The sequence below is a fragment of the Prionailurus viverrinus genome, chromosome A1, assembly GCF_022837055.1.
Source record: "Prionailurus viverrinus isolate Anna chromosome A1, UM_Priviv_1.0, whole genome shotgun sequence".
Lineage (NCBI taxonomy): Eukaryota > Metazoa > Chordata > Mammalia > Carnivora > Felidae > Prionailurus > Prionailurus viverrinus.
Genome location: NC_062561.1, coordinates 51381529 through 51403334, shown reverse-complemented (window position 1 = coordinate 51403334; position 21806 = coordinate 51381529).

Below are 21806 nucleotides of genomic sequence, written 5' to 3'. Positions count from 1 at the left end.
ATGCATGGGGGCGCCTGGGTGGCTCAGTTGGTCGAGAGACCGACTTCGGCTCAGGTCATGGCTCGCGGTTCGTGGGTTCAAGCCCTGCATCAGGCTTTGTGCTGACAGCTCAGAGCCTGGAGCCTGTTTTGGATTCTGTGTCTCCCTCTCTCTCTGCCCCTTCTCCGCTCACACTCTGTCTCTGTCTCTCTCTCAAAAATAAATAAACATTTAAAAAATTAAGAACAAAAGAATATGGCATGTACAGTGTTTAAGGCCACTCATCTTCCCCTTCCATTTCACCCCCGTCGGACACCATGGTCTAGGGACAGATGTGCCAGCCTGAGTTCCTGACAGCTTGAGATTAAGAAGGGCGTTGGAAGTTAGTCACACTTTTCCCCAGCTTGTTCACTTGTTTGCTCCTGCACTGCATTTTTGCATATACAGGTCTCCAATTCCTGGTCCTCTGCCTGGCTCCTGGCTTAGGATACACTGCCTGCTTCCCTGCTATTATTTCCCAAAGACACTAGCCTGACAGCTTGTTCAGACCTCTTTGCTGATAATCAATCACTGTGGCTTGGCTAGGCTGGACCTCGCTCTGCTTCTCTGGGTAATTGTTATTTCCCTTGGGCTGTCTAGTCTTGGACAATTGGTTTATGCTCATAGTGGTACAGAAGACAGGTTAGTTAAAATCTGAAAAATTCCTAAGACCATTTTTACATGAAATGAAACACGGGCTCTGATGACTTCAACCATCTCACCGTGGAAAAGCTTTATAAAGGAATGATGAGTTTTATCATATCTGATGAGCTTTCACAGAAGTGCCGTCATTTAGCTTCTCTGGGTTCAGATTTTGCCAGTATTTTTTTTTTTAACTGAAGGATAGTTGACGCACAATGTTACATTAGTTTCAGGTAATGTAGTGATTTGACAACTCTATATGTTATGCTGTGCTCACCACAAGTGTAGCTACCGTCTGTTATGGGACCCTGGAGTATCTTCCCTATGCCGTACCTTTCGCCCCCCGGACTTATTCATTCCATAACTGGATGTCCGTTATCTTACACTCCCCTTCTCCCATTTTGCCCATTCTCCCCACCAGTTTGTTCTCTGTATTTAGGGGTGTGTTTCTGCTTTGTTTTGTTTTAAAGATTCCACATGTAAGTGAAACCATATAGTATTTGTCTTTCTCTGACTTATTTCACTTAGTATTATACTCTCTAGTTTGATCCACGTTATTGCAAATGGCAAAATCTCATTCTTTTTTATGGCTGAGTAATATTCCATTATATAGAATACATATTATATGCACACACACCATATCTTCTTTATACATTCATCTATGCGTAGATACTTGGGCTGCTTCCACATTTTGGCTATTGTAAATAACACTGCAATAAACATAGAGGTACATGTATCTTTTTGAATTAGTGTTTTCATTTTCCTTGGTTGAATACTACTAGTGGAACTACTGGATTATGTGGCATTTCTTTTTTTTTATTTTTTGAGTAATCTCCATACCATTTTCCACAGTGGCTACCCCGATTTACATTCCAGGTTTGCCACCATTGAATTCAGAAGAAGAGATGGTTCAGTTATTTGCTAGTTTAATTACTTTGTACTTTTGTGGAACTGTGACCAATTTAAAGACTAAGGGCTTCTGTAATTAGAGTCACTTTCTAAGTATCCAGGGGCTTAAATGATAAATTGTACTATGATGGCACCTCTCCAATCAAAAAGGATTGTTGAATTCCTTTTGTCTTTTGCTCTTCGCTCTAAGTAGAAGCCAGGGTGATTGTTTTTCAATGCAAATTTTCTCTTCCATCCCTCTCCCTGGGGAAAAGCAATGGAGGGCCAGCCCCGTGGAAGGCCCACACAGGAAGGAACTGAACACACCTGCTCACAGCCAGCCTGGACCCTCCTCTTTCCATAGCAAGTCCAGTCTTCAAAGACTGGTCCTGGCTACCAGCTTGACCGTGACCTTGTGAGAGACCCTAAGCTAGAGCCGCCCAGCTAAGCTGCTCCAGGATTCCTGACCCTCAGAAACTGTTTAGGCAATAGATGTTTGTTGTTTTAAGTGGAAATGTCTTGAGGGTTGTTACACAGCAATAGATAATTTATAAACTCCAAGCTGTCAACCAGCCTTACCCAGGCCCTTTGGATCTGAACCTAGTTATGTCTTTCTCATATTGGGCTTAGCATCTCCCCACACCCAAGGGACCAAAGTATTCATCATCCTAGGGACCTTTGTACTATTACGGAACCAGGCTGGGTCGCTGGTGGAAACACCAAGTGGCACTTGGAGATCTTGGTGGATCGGAGTCTTATTTTACACCGGTGGACTCAGAGGAGATCCCTCTCCAGAGATCTGAGTCCTGAGCAGAAGCAGAGGGGACAATTTGTATTCTGTTCGCGCCACAAGTCAGTGGGAAGAAAAACCCGGAAGGGGAGTCTTCGGGCAGGGACTGGAATTCCCCTCTCGGCCCTGTCGGCCATCTTATAACGGATTTGTCCCTGTCAGTACCAGAGATTCCCTGTCACCGCACAACTCTCTTATCTTCACCTAAGTCAGAGATTCTAAGTCAGATGAGTTTGTCCTCCAAGGGACTTTTGGCAATGTCTGGGGACATTCACCAGATTTGTGGCATCTAGTGGGTAGGGGCCAGGGATGCTGCCAAACATGCTGCCATGTACAGGACAGCTCCCTACAATAAGTTAACTGCTCCAAAATGTTAATAATATCCCAGGTGGGAAACCCCTATCTAAGTGCAGAGGCCACATCTAGGAGCCCTGTGCAACATTCTAAGTTTAGCTCAACATGCCCTACCTGCATGTCCCCTTGGGGCACAAGGGCCTCCTGATATCCCTTATTAGATGGGAAAGTTCTGTTTGGCAGGAAACTGACTTACCCTGTGGATGACCACAACCTAGGAACTCACGCAGGACTCCATACATGTTACATACAAACATACTTACATATTATAAAATTTTGTTGAATACGTTAATGCAAACCCGATGCTTTCAACAAGTCAATCATACTATTACATGAATGAAATTTAAGCCCTCTTCATTCCCAATGGAAGTGGCTAGGAAGATTTTTTTTTTAATGGCTGTGGCTTTTATTCTAGTAGCAAGTAGAGTACAATGGACAGATCTTTATCTTGACAAGAGCAGTGCTAGCTGTAAGGGATTGCTTGTGACTATGAGCTGTCAGAGGAAATCAGGAATATTTGAAATGGCAGATCAGAATGTGAGAACTCAGACTATTTCTAAAAAAGAAAAACCCCATAAGCTGATCAATTTTGCCCAGATTAGCTACTTTGGTGCACTTGAATTTCAGTTTCTCCTTTTCCTGCCTTGCCCTTCCTGTGCTGCTATTGAGCAAAATCTGAGTCTGTCTCCAAACTGTGATGATTAAATTTCATTTTCTTGAAAGCTTATGTTTTATCAGAAATCCGTCACACTGGCAAGCAGCCAGGGTTTGTCTCCCTGATCAGTTCTTTGTTAATTCATTTGGGATATTTAAACACACGTGCCATGACATTGGTTCTGTAAAACAGGAAACTTTGGGCAAAGTATATTTAATTTCCTTAAAACAACAACAGCAACCATGGTAATAAGGGCCATCAACGTCTTCTCCATGACTTAGGCCATTATCTGTCTGCCATTGTTCTGGCCCCATTTTCTCCAGACACCAGGCAAGAAGATAAAACCTAATTTTAACAGGGAAGATGAAAACTTCAGTAAGATTCAAGAAAGAGTATTTTAAAACAAGATTGAAGAGAATGCCTCACAGAGTGAAAGGCTGTCTTGTGTGTATATATTCTCTATATGTTCCCTCTGTGTGTGTGTGTGTGTGTGTGTGTGTGTGTATGAGTGTGTGTGTATACGAGTGTGTGTGTGTAAACTTTACCAACTTATTAAAGTTTGAATGCAATTTTGCAAGTGCACAGGAAGGGATTAGGTTCCAAGGACTAATTCGTGAAGTGAAGAATGTGAACAATTGAACGAACGTGTGGCTATAAAATCATTGCTCAATGCAATTGACTCAACATACTTTATTGTGAAGAAATCTTTCTTTCCATTTGTGGAAAGCTTAAGGTGGTTATAATTTATCCTTTAAATCACTCTACCTCAAAGAAAAGTATTGTTTGTAGCTTTCCTCATAAAATAGCCCGTTAGTGTTTCGTAGTTAACTGGCAAGCACGGAGTGATTATCCATGCCTCTATTGTTCTGCAGCAGATGCTGGCTAAAAGTAGAATAAAATGGGTGGATGGATGCCTTCTTTGAATGAATCTAGCAGACATTTAAAACATATTCCATGCAGACATTGTCTATGCACCTTTTCAGACAGAATAGACCTAGATAGTTTTGTTCTTTAGAAGCTATATTTATGGAATTGTTGTGGTCCTCAGAAAGAATGTGCCTAAGCATTTCAGCAACAAACATCTAGCTATCTCCTTTTGATAATTCCCATTTCATATGAGAGGCTTTTTTTTTTTTTGATGATCAACTCTTTCTTCAACTCAAAGAAATTTTCTATTATTTTCTTCATTCAGTTTCCTGTCTTTTCTCCTTCTGAACGTATATTAGGTAGATATTGATGAGGTTTTGGGGGTGATTGTGGAGTTCGTGGGGTCCGGAGCTGAGAGCCATGAAAGAATTCTTGAGACATCTTTGGTGCAAAAAGGTGATTTTATTAAGGCAGGGAGACAGGACCCTTGGGCAGGAAGAGCTGTTCCGGACCCTCTGAAGAGACTACTTATACATTTAGGAGTTGGGGGAGGTAAAGTCCAGAGAAAGTTTCTCTTGAGATTTTCATATGCTAATGAAGACTCACAGGATACTGAAGGCCTAGCTACTGTCAAGCTAAGTCTGTTATTCCCTCTAGCAGAGCATTAACATTAGGATGGTAGGGCGTTCCTAGAGAAATGTTTTACTCTGTATTTGCCTCAAGTATTTATCAATGGGCTGCAGGTTATAAGGGAATTTAATTCTGCCATTTCCTTCTGCCTTTGTTTCCCACATCAGATATCATGTCTCTTGCAATTGGGTGGAAGCCGGTGGCACAGAAGGTAAAAGAATTCACCTGAAGAAAAACAAAGGAGGTAGAGTTTATTAAATATACCACAAGGGAAGAGTGGGCAGGACAGCAGAGGAGAGGCTGTCTGCTATGAGGCAGTGGCAGGGGGCTACTTTTAAGGAGGGAAGGTGAGGAGGTGTGGTGACGTTTGGAATTTTCCCTTTTTTGGTAACTGTGTCTAGTGTAAGTAGTCCACTGGTCACTTAGGGCCTATGGGTATTTCAGAGTGGCTCCACTAATGGCCCTGTCTGTATTCAGCCAGGTGATCACTGTGGCCCTTTCTTCATCCCATTGCTTAAGCCTGTTTGTCTAAAAGTAGACTCCATGCTATCCTTGCCCCAGGAACTCATCCACCTCCTTAATGCCCACGGTGCATAAGCTACCATATTCTCTACTTAGATGCATTGGCTAAATTCTTATTTTTTTCCCCATAAATTACCTTTATTTTGTTAACATTTTGGGGTTTTTTTCTATGAAAAACATGATGCTAATTTACATCACAATACAATCAGCTATTCCTGGATTAAAAAAAAAATTTTTAACGGTTATTTATTTTTGAGACAAAGAAAGACAGAGCATGAACAGGGGAGGGGCAGAGAGAGAGGGAGACACAGAATCAGAAGCAGGCTCCAGGCTCCAAGCCATCAGCCCAGAGCCCGACGCGGGGCTCGAACCCATGGACCACGAGATCGTGACCTGAGCTGAAGTCGGACGCTCAACCGACTGAGCCACCCAGGCGCCCCTCAGTATTCCTGGATTTTAAATTTTATATCCCAAACACATCAGCCTTGTCTGTCAGTAATGTGGGTGAAGTCTGTAGCCTCCAAGTTTACTACACAACAAAACACAGCTCTGGGAATCAACAAGGTGACAACTAACAGGCAAAACTCATGATTGTTATGTTTCAATGAGAGAAAAATTCCTGACAGCTGAAATGTCTGTCATGACTCATCTGAAGTATGCAAATTAGCTATGTACTTCCACTTCTGGGTCTTTATTTAACTTTTTAGGAGGCTATTTAAAATTAGAGTGGCCTCATGTGATGTTTCTGAGATGTGGTGTTTTCCTTATGGTTACATGGGCTCTGTCTTCTGGAATTCCTACGTGGCTCTGCTCCTTCCCTTTCTCCCTTTACACTTGGGATCCACAAGAAAAGTATCCTTTTTCTGTGCTTTAACATTCACAATAAAATCTATTTTGCAAACTTTTTCAACCTCTTTGTGTTTTCATTCCTTGAATCGGTGTTACTCTTTTCCCCATCAACTAAAAAAATTGTCTTGGTCTCAGATGTGTAAGCATGGGAAAGGAAATGGTTACAATCAAGAGAATCTTTTATATGTGAGAAAACAATGTGCTAAGGACTGTGGATGTGTAAGAATGAGATGTTGGGGAGATATAACTAAAAACAAAATCTCTCAATGCAGAAATGCCCTCCATAGAGGTAACAGAGAAAGAAAACACTTATATTATTGAGTAAGCATTTAACCAGAATACGATGCACATTCTAGGCGATCCCTTAGGAGACTGCAGATGAAAAAGAATTCTTACCTCCTTTTATAACCGAGCAGACACAACCTGTTATATACATTTCTCAAAATAAACAATAGCTAGTCCTCAAATCAGAGGTCTTGACAGCACCTTTTGTCACACATAGTTCATTTACCTAGTGGTAATTTAGGTACCTAAATTTCTCTAGTAATGGAGGTGACTGTCTAGGTTGGCTAATTGAGTTTATACAAAGCAAAACCAAACTTCTTGGGTCTTTATGACAGGAGATGATAGTTTTGCAACATGGAGCACCCATCAAAGTTAGGCTCCTATCTCCAACAGACACTGGGAGATCTGGGAACTATCTCCCTTGGTGTTTACATTTCAGAGATGGTTTCCAGCTTCCTAAGAAATATTCTTGAATCAAAAAGCTGACAAAAGTCCTATCTAGCTTTCAAAAGGATTTATATACATTTTAAAGAGAGGAGAAAGTACCTATAATTTTAATTTTTCTAAGGAGGGGAGGAGAATCTCTTCCCTTATTAGTAGAAGGGAGAATTAAGCTTCTTGTATTATTATTGTTGCTGTTTAAAATTTTTATTTGTCTTTACAAAAATAAATAGTTCAACCTTCCAGGGACATGAAACAGAGACTTTAAAGGAGAATTTTTAGAGCAGTGTGCATGGAATGAGTGGCTTATTTTATTATTATTATTTTTTTATTCAAGAATGTTTATTCTTGAAAGAGAGAGAGAGAGAGAGAGAGAGAGAGAGAGAGAGAGAAAGAGAGAGAGAGAATGAGCCGTGGAGGGGCAAAGAAAGAGGGAGACAGAATCTGAAGCAGGCTCCAGGCTCTGAGCTGTCAGCACAGAGCCTGATGCAGGGCTCAAACTCATGAACTCATGACCTGAGCTGAAGTTGGATGCCTAACAGACTGAGTCACCCAGGCACCCTGAATGAGTAGAGACTGAATGACAGTAAGAGAAGCAGAGTTCCAAGGGGCTGAGGCCAGAATGGACACTGAGGCAGAAGTGCTTGGAAGGCTCCACAGAGCATGCAGGCCTTAGGCTATGGGGAAGGGATTTGGATGAGCAGGGTGGGGGTCTGGCTGAAGGGACCATGACAACCAGCTTCTTGTCCTCGACTTCTCCCTATTTCCAAGGAAGGAGGCATGTCTTGCACCCCAGTGCTTTTTCACTTGCTCTGTGGTGAGAATAGGAGCTTCCTTCTGGCAAAAATTGGGAAGAGTAAAGGGAGGGGAATTTGGAGGCAGAGGTGGTTAATAAATTTCCCTTCTTTCCTTCCCTTTCTAACCAAGGAGCCATTAATGACTGTAAGCAGGGATACCTTCTGGCATAAGTTTTCTGAAGAAATCTCAAAGCCTTCAAAAATTTACATTTGCCTCTCTTCTCTGTAAACTTCCTGGTTCATTGTGCCTGGTTGTGAAGAATTATAGGGAGGGATTCACAGGGAACACATTATTTTTAAAAACATCCTTCACTTTTTTCAGTGATAGAAAACAGTGTGTGTGTGTGTGTGTGTGTGTGTGTGTGTGTGTGTGTGTGTGTGATGGGGAGAGGTGATATGAGGGTTTGGGGGTGAGGTGATTAGGGTGGAGGGGAGACTGGGAATTGCCCTCTTTGGGTCTGTGGAACATAATGTACTGGAAACCTATGATGGTTAATTTTATGTGTCAACTTGGCTAGGTTATGTGTTGGGTCAAATACCAGTCTAGATGTTGCTTTGACGGTATTACAAAAATTTTTTTTTAATGCTTTATTTGTTTTTGAGAGAGAAAGACAGAGTGAGAGTGGGACAGAGGCAGAGAGAGAGAAGGAGACACAGAATCCAAAGCAGGCTCCAGCCTCTGAGCTGTCAGCGCCGGGCCCAGTGTGGGGGCTCAAACTCACAAACCATGAGATCATGACCTGAGCCCAAGTCAGACGCTTAACCAACTGAGCCACTCAGCACCCCGAAGGTATTTTTTAGATGAGATTAACATTTAAATCAGTAGACTTTGAGTAAAGCAGATTACATTTATTTATTTATTTATTTGTTTATTTATTTATTTATTTATTTAGAGAGGGAGAGAGTGCGCACAGATGAGGGAAGGGCAGAGAAAGACGGAGAGAAAGAGAATCCCAAGAAGAATTTGTGCTGTTAGCACAGAGACCAATATGGGGCTTGATTGCACAAACTGAGATCATGACTTGAGCTGAAATCAAGAGTCAGACACTCACCCAGCAGAGCCATCCAGGTGCACCCACCAGCCTGCTCTTCAGATTTCATACTTGCCAGCCTTCACAATCACATGAACTAGTTCTCTGAAATCTCTCTCTTTCATTTGAATGAAATCTAATCTCTCTCTCTCTTTCACACACACACACACACACACACACACACACACACACACAGGGACATACACACACATGTTCTGTTGGTTCTGTTTCTCTGGGGAACCCTAACTAACACAAAATTCCCTCAGGGCCAGCAGATTCCATATCATTTGTCTTTGTATCTCCAGTACCTTTAATAGTCTCTGCCTTGTTCTGGGGGCTGTGTGAAGGAATGTGAGGGAGGACATAAATGTGGACCCTAGGTGAGTATGGTAGCTCAAAGTCCCTACCCTATTCTAGTTTTTGGACAGTTGAGAAATTGCATTTCAGCCCTGGGAGTAACACTCTGCCTGTGTGTCCTAAAATGGATGGCCGGGGCTTTCCTGAAAGTCTCTGGAGCTGCTCTGCTTCCATAGACTTCTGGACCAGTTTCAGCTCAGGAGCTCACCTTGGGGAAGGACGAACGCTGAGTGACCATGCTGGATCCAGCCTGAGTGCTGAGCTCCACTGGGGAGGGACCATCTCACCCCTGTTAATAGGCTGGGACTTACATCAGAATGCCATGGTGTCATTTGACACTTTGGATGTTTCTTTATGTTGCAAGGCTAGATACTTTCACAATGTATGGTCCTTCCCTAGGCCAGTGTGGCTGGGAAGTTGGGCGAGGAATGATATGCTGCTCGCTGAGTGTGGAACTGGAATAAAGCAGTGGCAGAGATTTCAGAGACATTCACCAGGACATTTACAAGTCCCTGCTCCCGAACAGTGGATACTTGTCCATTAGTCTTCACCAGATGCAGTCTTTCTAGGTCACCCTAGCCAGTCTCTGTTTACTTCTTTTTCTTTATTCCCCTTCAAGAATCCAAACTGATCATCTTCCTCTTGTTGCAACACTCAGATGCATGAGCGCACATTCTTGTTTGGTCACATTTACAGTGTGGTTCTCAGAAATTACATTTGAGTTCTTGTAACTAGTAAGATGTCAGCTTACTTGTGGCACATCATGTCCTTCTGAAATATCTTCATGGTCCTGACACCTTGTCATAGCTCTTAGAAGTCTGTTGTTTCATCTTGTCCTTAGCATGGGTCGTTTGTACAGAATGCAGTCATTATATGTGGATTTTGCCAGTTTAACATGGAAAGGTAATCTGTGTGCCTCCGTCTCAGGGGTGCCTCATGTTACTTCAGTTGCACAAATAGCGAGGAGTAAGCCCAAGAATGAAGGGGACTGATCATGTCTAAAAGTATTAAAATCTTGGGGCGCTTAGAGGGCTCAGTTGGTTAACCATCCAACTTTGGCTCAGGTAATGATCTCACGGTTCATGAGTTCAAATCCCACGTCGGGCTGTGTGCTGGCATCTTAGAGCCTGGAGCCTGCTGCAGGTTCTGTGTCTCCCTCTCTTGCTGCCCGTCCCCCACTTGCACTCTGTTTCTGTCTCTCAAAAATAAATAAATGTTATAAATAAATAAATAAATAAATAAATAAATAAATAAATGTATTAAAATCTTAAGGTAAATAGTTTGTGGAAATTTGGGCTGGAAGAAGGAAAATGATTAGGAATAAGATCATTGGGGAAAAAAAAATAAGTCCAAAAGTGAGGTTGGGTAGGACCCAACAAGGATAGAATAGGTGAGTAAGATAAAAATATAAAATGCCATGGTGTATATTTGCATAGGTTGTAAACTGCTCATAGGCAGGAGGGATCCATCTACATCGTAGACATTGTAGCTTTGCATATCTACTATGATGATTGTATAGCAGAAGATATGAAGTTTTTCATTCTAATGAAATCATTATATATTTTTTTTCAAGTTTTTTAAATTATTTTGAGAGAGAAAGAGGGAGCAAGCATATGAGCAAGTAGAGGGGGGACAGAGAGAGGGAGAGAGAGGATCCCAAGCAGGCTCCACTGCTGTCAGCACAAAGCCTGATGTGGGGTTCAAACTCATGAACCATGAGATCATGACCAAAGCCAAAATCAAGAGTCAGATCTTACCTGACTGAGCCACCCAGGTGCCCCTGAAATCATTATATTATAGCAATTTTTTTGGACAATTAAAGTAAAGTGTGCTGGAAGATGATTCTCCATGGGTCTTACATGTTTTTCACATTTTGCCAGCACTATTCTAGTGCTTTGAAGAATGTGTATAGCAAATAGCCTTGGAAAATAGAAGTGTTATCTCTGTAGAGTAAAGGCCAGCAGGCTTACTGCCCATTATAAAAGATTTAAGTTCCCTAAATTCATGGTTCCTTTCCTGTAATAAAATTCACTGTATGTGCAGATGTCACGTCTTTCCATTGTTTTGGGAAAGGGTTTTTTTCTTGTTGCAAGGAAATGTTTATTATCTACTATTTCTGTGAGTAATAATCCTTTATCTCTGGCCCAGGAGTCTCATGTCTTCTGCCATCATCCATGAAACTATGGTAAGATACATTGTTATCTTGCTTGTGGTGTAACATCAGTTCTTGACAAGGTGCATGGAAGAAGGGGAGCATTTTTCTGAATAGCAACAAAGGCACTCTGAATTATCAGTGGCCAGAGAGAAGGTAAATCCAGAGCATAAATATAAAGAAGAGTGAAGGTGGGGATAATAAGCAGGGACTGTGTTTTTTTAGCCATTTCATTTGTCATCTATGTAGGCCCCTCACAACTTCTAACATCAGTGCTGACTGGAGTATAAGATGCTTAACCCATGCTATCTAAAAAACTCAGGGGGAGATTTTAGAAATCTCCCCAGGTAAGGCCCCAAACCAACAAAACAGACTCTCTAGGGGTGATACACAGGCATCAGCATTTTTTAATGCTCTCCAGTTGATTCCATTTGTAGCCAGGGTGAGAGCCTAAAATCCCGAGATTGCTGATGATGTTACCATCCTTGTGGGTGGTCAGTGCTTACTGGTCTCCTAACTTACACTCTGGGATTTAAGTTTTGCTCCTTTTCCTGATATGTACCTGGCTTTGTTCAGAGCCCCACAGTTTCTCTAGTTCTATCCTGCTCTTTCTCAATTTTTCCCTGGGACCCACAGATCTCACCAGTTCTGTCTCTTGTCTCCATGCATTTCTGACTTTTGTCTGACTTCTCCGATGCCATGTCAGGCTTACTGGGAAAGAAATTAATTCTTTGAAGACCCTAAGCACGAAAAAGAAAATGTAGAGTCCTTCTGCCCTTTCCACCTACTTGTAATAAAAACAAATATTTATGAAGCACTGACTGAATATTAGGCATTTTTCTAAGAGCTTTACGTATATTAATGTAATGTTTGATTCTCACAAAACGTTGTTATCTTCATTTTGCAGGTGAGCAAACTGAGGCAATGAGAGTTGAGTAATTTGCCTGAGGTTACTCAGCTAGGACATGCTATAGCCAGGACTTAGAGACAGGTAGTCAGACTCCACAGGCCACAGCAAGCCATGCTAACCAGTAAAATGAGTGTAAAGAAGTTGAATAGTATGAGTTTCCCCATGGTATCTCTTGATGCTTTTTTCTGGAAAATGTCAAATTCTTTCAAGATTTTTTCTTTTCTTTTCTTTTCTTTTCTTTTCTTTTCTTCTCTTCTCTTCTCTTCTCTTTTCTTTTCTTTTCTTTTTTCTTTTCTTTTTTTTTTTTTTTGGTGTCCCTGCTTAGCAGATGCCTATTTCCTCTGTTGGGCAATTTAGCACTACTGTGTTACCTCGTATCAGACTTCCCTGATGCTGAGTGCATGCTTTAATACTACCTGTACGTTTCGATATAGAGACTATACCTGCTGGACAAGTTTTCAGTTGGCATCCGGGCAAGGTCTGTTCCTCCAAAGGCCACTCACCAGTGTGGGTGGATCTGTTAAATCTCGTTTCCAGCAGGTAACTGAGGATTGGCTGTTTATCTTGGTCGTTTTAGCTCAAAGACAGCCTTGGTTTCCCTCCTTGTGGGATATAACCCAGTACTTGGTTCATCTAGGCAAGCAGATTTACTTATTGAAAATAGTGGTTCTCAAACTGTGTGTATCAGAGTGACCTGGAGGGCTTGTACCTAGAGTTTCTCATCTAGAAAGTCTGGGGTGAGGCCTGAGGATTAACATTTCTGACAAATTCCCCGGTGGTGCCCGTGCTACTGGTGCCATAACCACACCCCGAGAACTACTGCCTTACACCCGTGCTGCTGAAGGGTGGTCCCCAGACCAGTAGGGTCGGTGTCACCTGGGGGCTTGCTGGAAATGCAGAGTTCCAAGCCACAGCCCAGACTGATCAAATCAGAATCTGTGTTCAACAAGTTTCTCAAAATGTGGTTTGTATGTATATTTAAGTACGAGAAATGTTAGCTCAGATCATGTGTTTTGATCCCATTTAGGACCTTTAATGTCAAACAAAGATAAACCTTGCAATATCCAAAGTAACCAGTATATTATACGATATTCTGGCCAGAGGAAACCAAACAAGATTTTAGGAGTGATTTAAGGCAAATCTGTCCCAACTCACTCCAAATGACTCAGCATTATGTCCTAACAGAGAGAAGGTAATGTCTTCAAATTGACAGCAATTTAAAAGATTGTTAATACTCATATGCTCAATGCAGCCTAATGCCACAGGGGAAATATGAGCTTTCTTAGCCCCTTCTCTTTCAGTAAAACAATGGATGACATAAAATATATACTCAATTTAAGGTTATTTAGAGTTTGAATACTTTGAAAATCAGTCAGGTGGAAATACAAACCTGTTAGTTGTGGGTCACTGATAGTCAGAGATGGGATAAAGAGAATGCTATTTTCGCAGTTACTCGTACATGTTGGACTAAAAGGATAGGCAGGCAAGATAAGGCACATCAAGTTTGCTTTCTAAAAAGTGGGAAAAAATGATCGAGATTGTTGTTATTTTCCCTAAATCTTGGTGAATATTTTTGAATTCTGAAAGTCAAAGGATGAACGATCAGATAAGTGTCCAAACACAATAAGAGAAAATTATTTGTACCTGTCAATAAATTCTGACAAGCTGTGTGAGAATAATCCAGCAATACTGACAAAACTGCTACTTCAAACCAAAAATGTGCAAAATGGAAGCATATAGTAAATGTTTCTGAAGTATAAAATCTGTATGCTACAAAAGTCTGAAACTTAGTAATCAAGATAGCTATCTTGCTGGCGTGTTTATTATGGGCGAGGAACCATGCTAAGTGCTTGATCTACATTCTACACGGTCTCATTAATCCTTGCCAAAACCTTATGGTTCCATGGTTGTCTGTGTTTCACAGATGCGGAAACCAGAGCTCAAGGAGTGAAAAGTGTGTATGCCTATTTATATACCTATGCTGTAATTATAGGCACTCTGCAAGAACCTCTTGAAATAATTATTAGCTTGTTTTGCCTGAATGCTGCTGGTAGGAAAACAAAGAGGAAAATCTTCACAGATTTACTTAATTTCCCTTTTATTAAGATGAAGAATGCTTTCTGTGACCAACTCTCTTGGTTTGACTAGGATGGGGCATTCCATTGCTAAACCCAGAAAAGTCCCAGGCAAACTGGGATGTGGCTTAGTCTATGGGAAATTCAGGGCAGCAGGTGTATTAAAGCTAAGGCTTTAAAAGTGGTTGGCTCCAGCTTTTCTCTAGTTTTAGTAAACAAGTAGTTCTTAATGAGAAAAGGAAATGAAAAGCACTGAAGTGCCTTAAGGTCTGTTTGTAATGGATTAACGAATGCTGAACCTGCTGTCACTAGAACTGGCTTTTTTGTGTTGCTTTTCCCCCCTCAGCAATGGTGATGGTTTTGTGTGAGATGGTTGGCCAGATGAGAATACAGTCTGAAGTCATGGAACTGGATACTTGATTTGCCCCACCTAAACAGCCAACTAATCAGCTTTGAGCGACTCTGGATGTGTTTCAAAGACTTTGTGCCCTTTGACTTTTTTAACTGGTGAGTGAAAGGGCCAGCCTTCCCTGCTGTACACAAGTGACCCCCAAATTTTGTAATTTTGGGTTGTGAGTTCATCTTTAGTGAGGTTTTGTCTGTGGACCTCCGCAGAGGCTTGAGTTGAGGGTGAGACCCCTCCCCACTCAGAGCAGGTTTTATTTCCTTCTGCTAGGAGTCCTGGGGTATCATGGTCTTGGCAGGGGGTGAGTGGGGGGAAAGTTGGGGAGCATTTTTTATGCTAATTTCTGGCTTGGTAGATGAGGATCAGACAGGTAGTGTAAAGCTAAATTGTTAAGTCCGTGAGAGGGCAGACCTATGATTGTTAATTCTTTTTTTTAATTTTTAATTTTTATTTATTTTTAAAAATTTAAATCCAAGTTAGTTAACATATAGTGTATTAATAATTTCAGGAATAGAATTTAGTGATTCATCATGAACACTCTGTGCTCATCCCAACAAGTGCCCTCCTTAATGCCCATCACCCATTTAGCCCATTCCCCTATCCAATACCACGCCAGCAACCCTCATTTTGTTCTCTGTATTTACCAGTCTCTTATCGTTTGTCTCCCTCTCTGTTTTTATCTTAGTTTTGCTTCCCCTCCCCTAAGTTCATCTGTTATGTTTCTTAAATAACACATATGAGTGAAATCATATGATAATTGTCTTTCTCTGACTGAATTTCGCTTAACATAATACACTCTAGTTCCATTCACGTTGTTGCAGATGGCAAGATTTCATTCGTTTTGATTCCTGAGTAATATTCCATTACATATATATATATGTATATATATGTATATATATATATATATATATATATATATGTGTGTATATATATATATATATATACACACACACACATACATACCACATCTTCTTTATCCATTCATCAGTTGATGGTCCTTTGGGCTCTTTCCATACTTTGGCTGTTGTCAATAGTGCTGCTATAAACATTGAGGTGCATGTGCCCCTTTGAATCAGCACTCCTGTGTCCATTGGATAAATACCTAGTAATGCAGCTGCTGGGTCTTAGGGTAGTTCTATTTTTAATTTTTTGAGGAGCCTCCATACTGTTTTCCAGAGCGGCTGCACCAGTTTGCATTCCCATCAGCAGTGCAAAAGGGTTTCTCTTTCTCAGCATCCTCACCAACATCTGTTGTTGCCTGAGTTGTTAATTGTAACTACTCTGGATTGTTAATTCTTGTGGGGGATACTTTCCTGGCCCAACTCAGAGCCCACGTGGAGATAGGCAAGCATTCTTGTTGACTCTCTATACTGGTGGGTAATTTTTCTGGTGTATCTAGGGTTGCCAGGTGAAATACAGGGCTCCCAGTTAAATCTGAATTTCAGATAGATAACGAATAATTTTCTAGTATAAGTATGTCCCAAATGCTATACTGGACATACCTATATTAAAATTTTATTTGCTGTTCATTCACATTATCGATTTAACTGGATGTTCCTATATTATTATGTGCTAAATATGGCAACCCAGGCATAGCTTTTACTTAGGCTGAGGTCCTTTGGGCAGTAAAGCTTTATTTGGGGTCTCAGTTGTAACTCCTCAACTTGACTGGGGTCTCCTCCTTTCATGAAGACTTTAAAATCTCAACCCTGAGTTTGTGAGGCTGGTAGCAAACTGGAAAGTCCCATCAACCATATGATTGCTACACTCTTGGCTCTCTGGCTTCCTGTTGTATTTTTCAGTTTTATTCTCATCTTTGGCCCTTGGAGTTTCCTCATTTTATTCCAAGCTCAGGCATGTCTTTAAGAGAATGTTTGTTATATGTAGTCCAGGATTTTCAGGTGTTTTGAAGTGAAAGGGTTTCAGGTTATCTGAGCTATCCAATTATAGAACATGGAAACTCTGATATCAGCTTGGCAAAAGTCAACTAAGGTCTCTGAAACTGTTGTGGTGTTGGGAAAAGTTAGTATGCAGCTCTCTAGACTTCCTGAGCTGTTTGAAAGAGGGAGATATTATGTGTGGTGAAGTATATTTGACCTAAATATAACCAAATCAATGGTTTAGTGAGATACTTTGAAATCAAGCTGTTATAAAACAAGTTTAAAAAAGGGGCGCCTGGGTGGCGCAGTCGGTTAAGCGTCCGACTTCAGCCAGGTCACGATCTCGCGGTCCGTGAGTTCGAGCCCCGCGTCGGGCTCTGGGCTGATGGCTCAGAGCCTGGAGCCTGTTTCCGATTCTGTGTCTCCCTCTCTCTCTGCCCCTCCCCCATTCATGCTCTGTCTCTCTCTGTCCCAAAAATAAATAAACGTTGAAAAAAAAAATTTTTTAAAAAAACAAGTTTAAAATGTACCAAAGGCTAAATATACATGGGAAGGAATAAACAGCACCTCACTAATTTGAGAAAATGTAATTTATAAGTCTAGAGGAATTAATTTCCTAGAGTAGCATTATAGATGGTATGACCAATCACCAAATTCCCTTACTATAGGAACCCTTCCTGGGAGGGTGACACATCCCCTTCCTGGTCATGTGATTGGAGTTTGGCTAGTCAAGGGAAAGCACTGGCAAGTGATTTGTGGCTTCTCCTATCTCTTTTCTTTTTGTCATGATAATCTTCCAGTGGATATAAAGCAGAGAACACCCATAGCTGATCTCTATGGATATGTAGAATAAGTGAGAAAAAAACCAGTTTGTTCTTAGGAGTTTTCAGGCTCTATGTTCATGCAGCACAATTTGGTCTATTTTGACTGATACAGGTATGGAAGGCCCTCTGGCATGACGCCAGGGACTGAAGATACATCAGTGAGCAGATTAAATAGGGTCTGTCCCCTCATGGAACTGAGGTTCTCATGTAGGGCACAGAGATTAGTCAAACAGAAAAATTAACATAAAAATAAAACTGAAATAAAAGTTTCAAAGGAAACCAATTTTTGGTAAAATTAAAATGCATTTCTTTAAAATGATAACCCCCTCTATATCTAGAAAAGCTGGAGGCTGTTTACAAAATCAAACACAATGCACAATTTAGACCAGAGATACATTAATATAGCAGAGGAATCAATGTTACAGTGCCCTTGAGATAAATCAATTACTGCAGCAGGGTACAATAATTTTCACTTTTCTGGAGCTGAGGCAAAAAGGGAAATAGTTGAGTAATACAATTTGTATTGCTTGACAGGAGGATGCAGACTAGCTCTTTGAGGAACTGAAGTTTTTCTTGCCCTGGATCAAGAAGCAGTTTATCAACTATGTTTTCCATGAGGGACAGTTCATAACCTAATGGGCAGTAACTCTAATTTTGGAAAAGTCACAGAGACATTGTTTAAGTGGCTATTTCTTGTATATTCTTACATATACAATCTATAAAAACTGAAGAGAAGACAAATCTTGATGAAGGGAAGCCATTTCTGCAGGGAGCTTAGGTAATTAATATGAGCCAGAGTGGTTACTTGGTGCTGTCTAACCCACTGGTGGCTGGGGAGTGCTCTAAAAGGGGGAAGAGATAGTGGGGCATTACATAACCCTCGGTGCCCTAAATATCAGAGGCCTCACAGGATCCTTTGGAAAGGGCTGGTTTTATTTATTTATTATTTATTTATTTATTTATTTATTTATTTAATATTCAAGTTAGTTAACGTATAGTGTAATGACGGTTTAGGAGTAGAATTTAGTGACTCATCACTTAGCATATAACACCCAGTGCTCATGCCAACAAGTGCCCTCCTTAATGCCCATCACCCATTAAGCCCATCTCTCCACCCAACACCCTGCCAGCAACCCTCAGTTTGTTCTCTGTATTTAGGAGTCTTATAGTTTGCCTCCCTCTCTGTTTTTATCTTGTTTTCCCTTCCCTTTCCCCTCTGCTCATCTGTTTTGTTTCTTAAATTCCACATATGAGTGAATTCATATGTTATTGGTCCTTCTCTGACTTATTTTGTTTAGCATAATACATTCTAGTTCCATTCATGTTGTTGCAAATGTCAAGATTTCATTCTTTTTGATCACAGAGTAACATTCCCTTGTATACATATACCACATCGTTATCCATTTGGAAAGGGCTGGCTTTAAATTGGTTTGTGGTTGGATTTTTCAACTTGGACCTTAAGTTATGGTCTGTGTTGTTGGCAGAAGGATCCATCTGTACACCTCAGAGGCTGGAAGGAGGCAGAATTGCCAACATGTTTGTTGAAATTGAAGAGCCTGATTTCTGTCTTTTGCCATGTGTCAGTCACACAGGGTCCTGTGGGAAGGATCAATATTTTCCTCAAAAAAGAGCACTAAATTTCCTCAGGTACATTAATAGGTTAGTTAGAAGATCAGAATGTAGCATCATAAAGCATATGAAAGATTATTTGGGTCTGAAAAATTTAAGGACTTTTGTTTCTAATGCACTGCTTTAGTCAAACAGGAACCTGCCAGGCCATACCTGGCTCATTAAATGGAGGGATTGTAAACACTTGGGTCTCATTCAGTGCTGGTTATGGGAGAAAAGGCCTGCCACAGTCAAGGTCATGTCACTTCCTTCTTGGAATGCTGATGAGACCGTAGACACGAGCACAGGACTGTGTGGATTTAGCAGGACGTTCATTAGAGCCTCCTCTGATTTCTGTAGCAGACACACATCTCTACCCATAAACACAGGTTTAAGAAGTGTATCTTTTGTAGAATTTCTGTAACTGAATATAGTTAATGTCTTTTCTTGTTGAATCTATCATCTGCCGAATGGCAGAAGTTAAATCTTAGTGGGACCCAGGGTCGCCATCTCCCCACCATTGTGGGGAGGAGGAGGGTACTTATGTTGTCTTAGTGGACTGGTTGGGAGAACACTAGGTATCCAGTATGGGGGCCAGGTTGTCATTGTCCATCTGATCTGGCTTTGGCAGAGGTATCATTGATCCTTCTGGGCTCAGGTCTCTGGTCCACCTAAGCCTAGGGATCTGCTGTACAACATTTATGCCTGTAGTTAACAAAACAGTACTGTGCACTTAAGCATTGGTTAACAGAGTAGATCTCATGTTAAGTATTCTCACTACACACACACACACACACACACACACACACATGCACACGCACACACACAGATATAAGGAAACTTTTGGAGGTGATGGATACTTCTATTACTTCAGTTGTGGTGATGGTTTCATGTGTGTAGGCATATGTCCAAACTCACCAAATTATATATGTGAAATACATGCAGGTTTTTACATATCAATTTGTCATGAGTGCGCTAGGAAGGCGCACATGTGAGTTGTGTCTTTCTAGTGTCAGCTTCATTCAGTCATAAAGCAAAGTGAATCACAGTTACAAAGCAGGTTCAGGATTCCAAACTCAATGACATTTCACTATGTGATCACACTTGGCTTCTTACACAGTGCACAGAGCAGGATGTAAGACGAACCACACAATAAACAAGATAACAGAAGGATGTAGGAAGTTAATGAACCAAACTCGATGTCAGTCTGTGGGCGCACAGTTGAGATGGGGCTTTGGTTGGGTCCGGGTCAGCTCTCAGCACTTACTGCTTGTTATGTCCAAGCAGTGAAGGATCTAGGATCTCGGTTCTGTTCGTACCTCAGTCGGGCTGGGCCTTCAGCAGCAGTTGCTTTTTTTTAAGTGGTCAGATATAGAGAGGTCATGTCTGAAGAGTCTGACAGTTTGCTGCAAAAATCCTCCCCTTTTTAAAAAGATTTAATCACTTGGCTCCTGCAGACTTCCTCTGGTTCTGCATGTTAGCGCTTCCGGGGTGTCAGCTGATGCTGGTCCAGGTGAGATTGCATACCTGCTCACCTTTAAATGCTTATGTCGTTGCTTGACACAGGCCCCTGCTTGACATGAGAGACTCCGTTTTACTCTGCAACTATACCTCAACAAAACTGTTTTTAAAAAAAAGAACCTCATATGTGGAGGTCATACATAGCCTAAATGCTTTTTTTTATATTAACTGACTTCACCATCAGAATAAACCAGTGAGATGGGTGCCCCTCAGTATGCCCATTTTACAAATGAGGGAACTGAGACACAGACAGTAAAAGATAATACTCCATTTTACCCAACTAGTAAGTGCTGGAGCAGTCTGACTTTAGAACCTATGCCCTTAATCCCAACACTGTGCTCCCTCCTGATGTTTCCCTTCTTTGGGTCCCCTAACCCATGCTCTCCTGGTCCGCCATAGCTCCTCTCCCCCAGCTAGTCCATTGCATCTGGTGCTCGCTGGAGGTCTGTGTAGGCTTTCTTCTTCTCATGCTGAATGATCTCACAGGGGCTCTTTCTAGGCCTCATGGTCCCCGACCAGCAGCAGGGGCAGACTATTTCCAGATCTGTCTCCTGGGCTCATTCTGCTCTCCCAAGCTTCAGACTCACACATTCAGCTCTCTGAGTGCTCTGTCTGGATGTTCCCAGGCACCGACTGCTCTGTATGAAAAAGACTGAATGCACCACCTTCTTTCCCCCAACTTGCCTTCTCCTGTGTCTTCCCTGTTTCACTTGGGGCCCCGTTCATGCTGGGAAACCAGGAGCCTTCTCTTCTCTCGTCCTCTGGTCTATCTAATCACCAGGCTTGGGGAATTTCATTTTCCCCTGAACTGTTGCTCTGGATGGGACCCCTACCATCTTACTTTGACCACAGAAGAGGCCTCCTAAGTGGACTCCGCTTCCAGCTTCGTTCTCTTAATTGATTCTCCTTTAAACTGCAAGCGTGTTCTAAAACACAAATCTCTGTTATTTGCTTTTATAAATTCCTCAAGGGCTTCCCATCAATTATAGAAGTGTTTCTTAAAAATGTGGTTCTTTGGGCAAATGTATCATGGCTACCTGAGCATTTGTTAAAATGGAAGATTTCTGGCCCTTGCCCAGACCTACTAACTAAATCAGCACATCTGGGGGTGTGTACTTTTATGATTCTACCAGAGTGATTCTAATAGGCTGCCTGGATGAGATATAAGCATCCTATAGGGACGGGAATGTTCTGATCTCTACTCATCTTACCTGCCTTATCTGTTGTCAATCTCTGAGTTCCCCCAAACATCCAACTGCTTGTAGGTTCTCCCCATCCCCAGCACGCCTAACTCACGGGCCTTT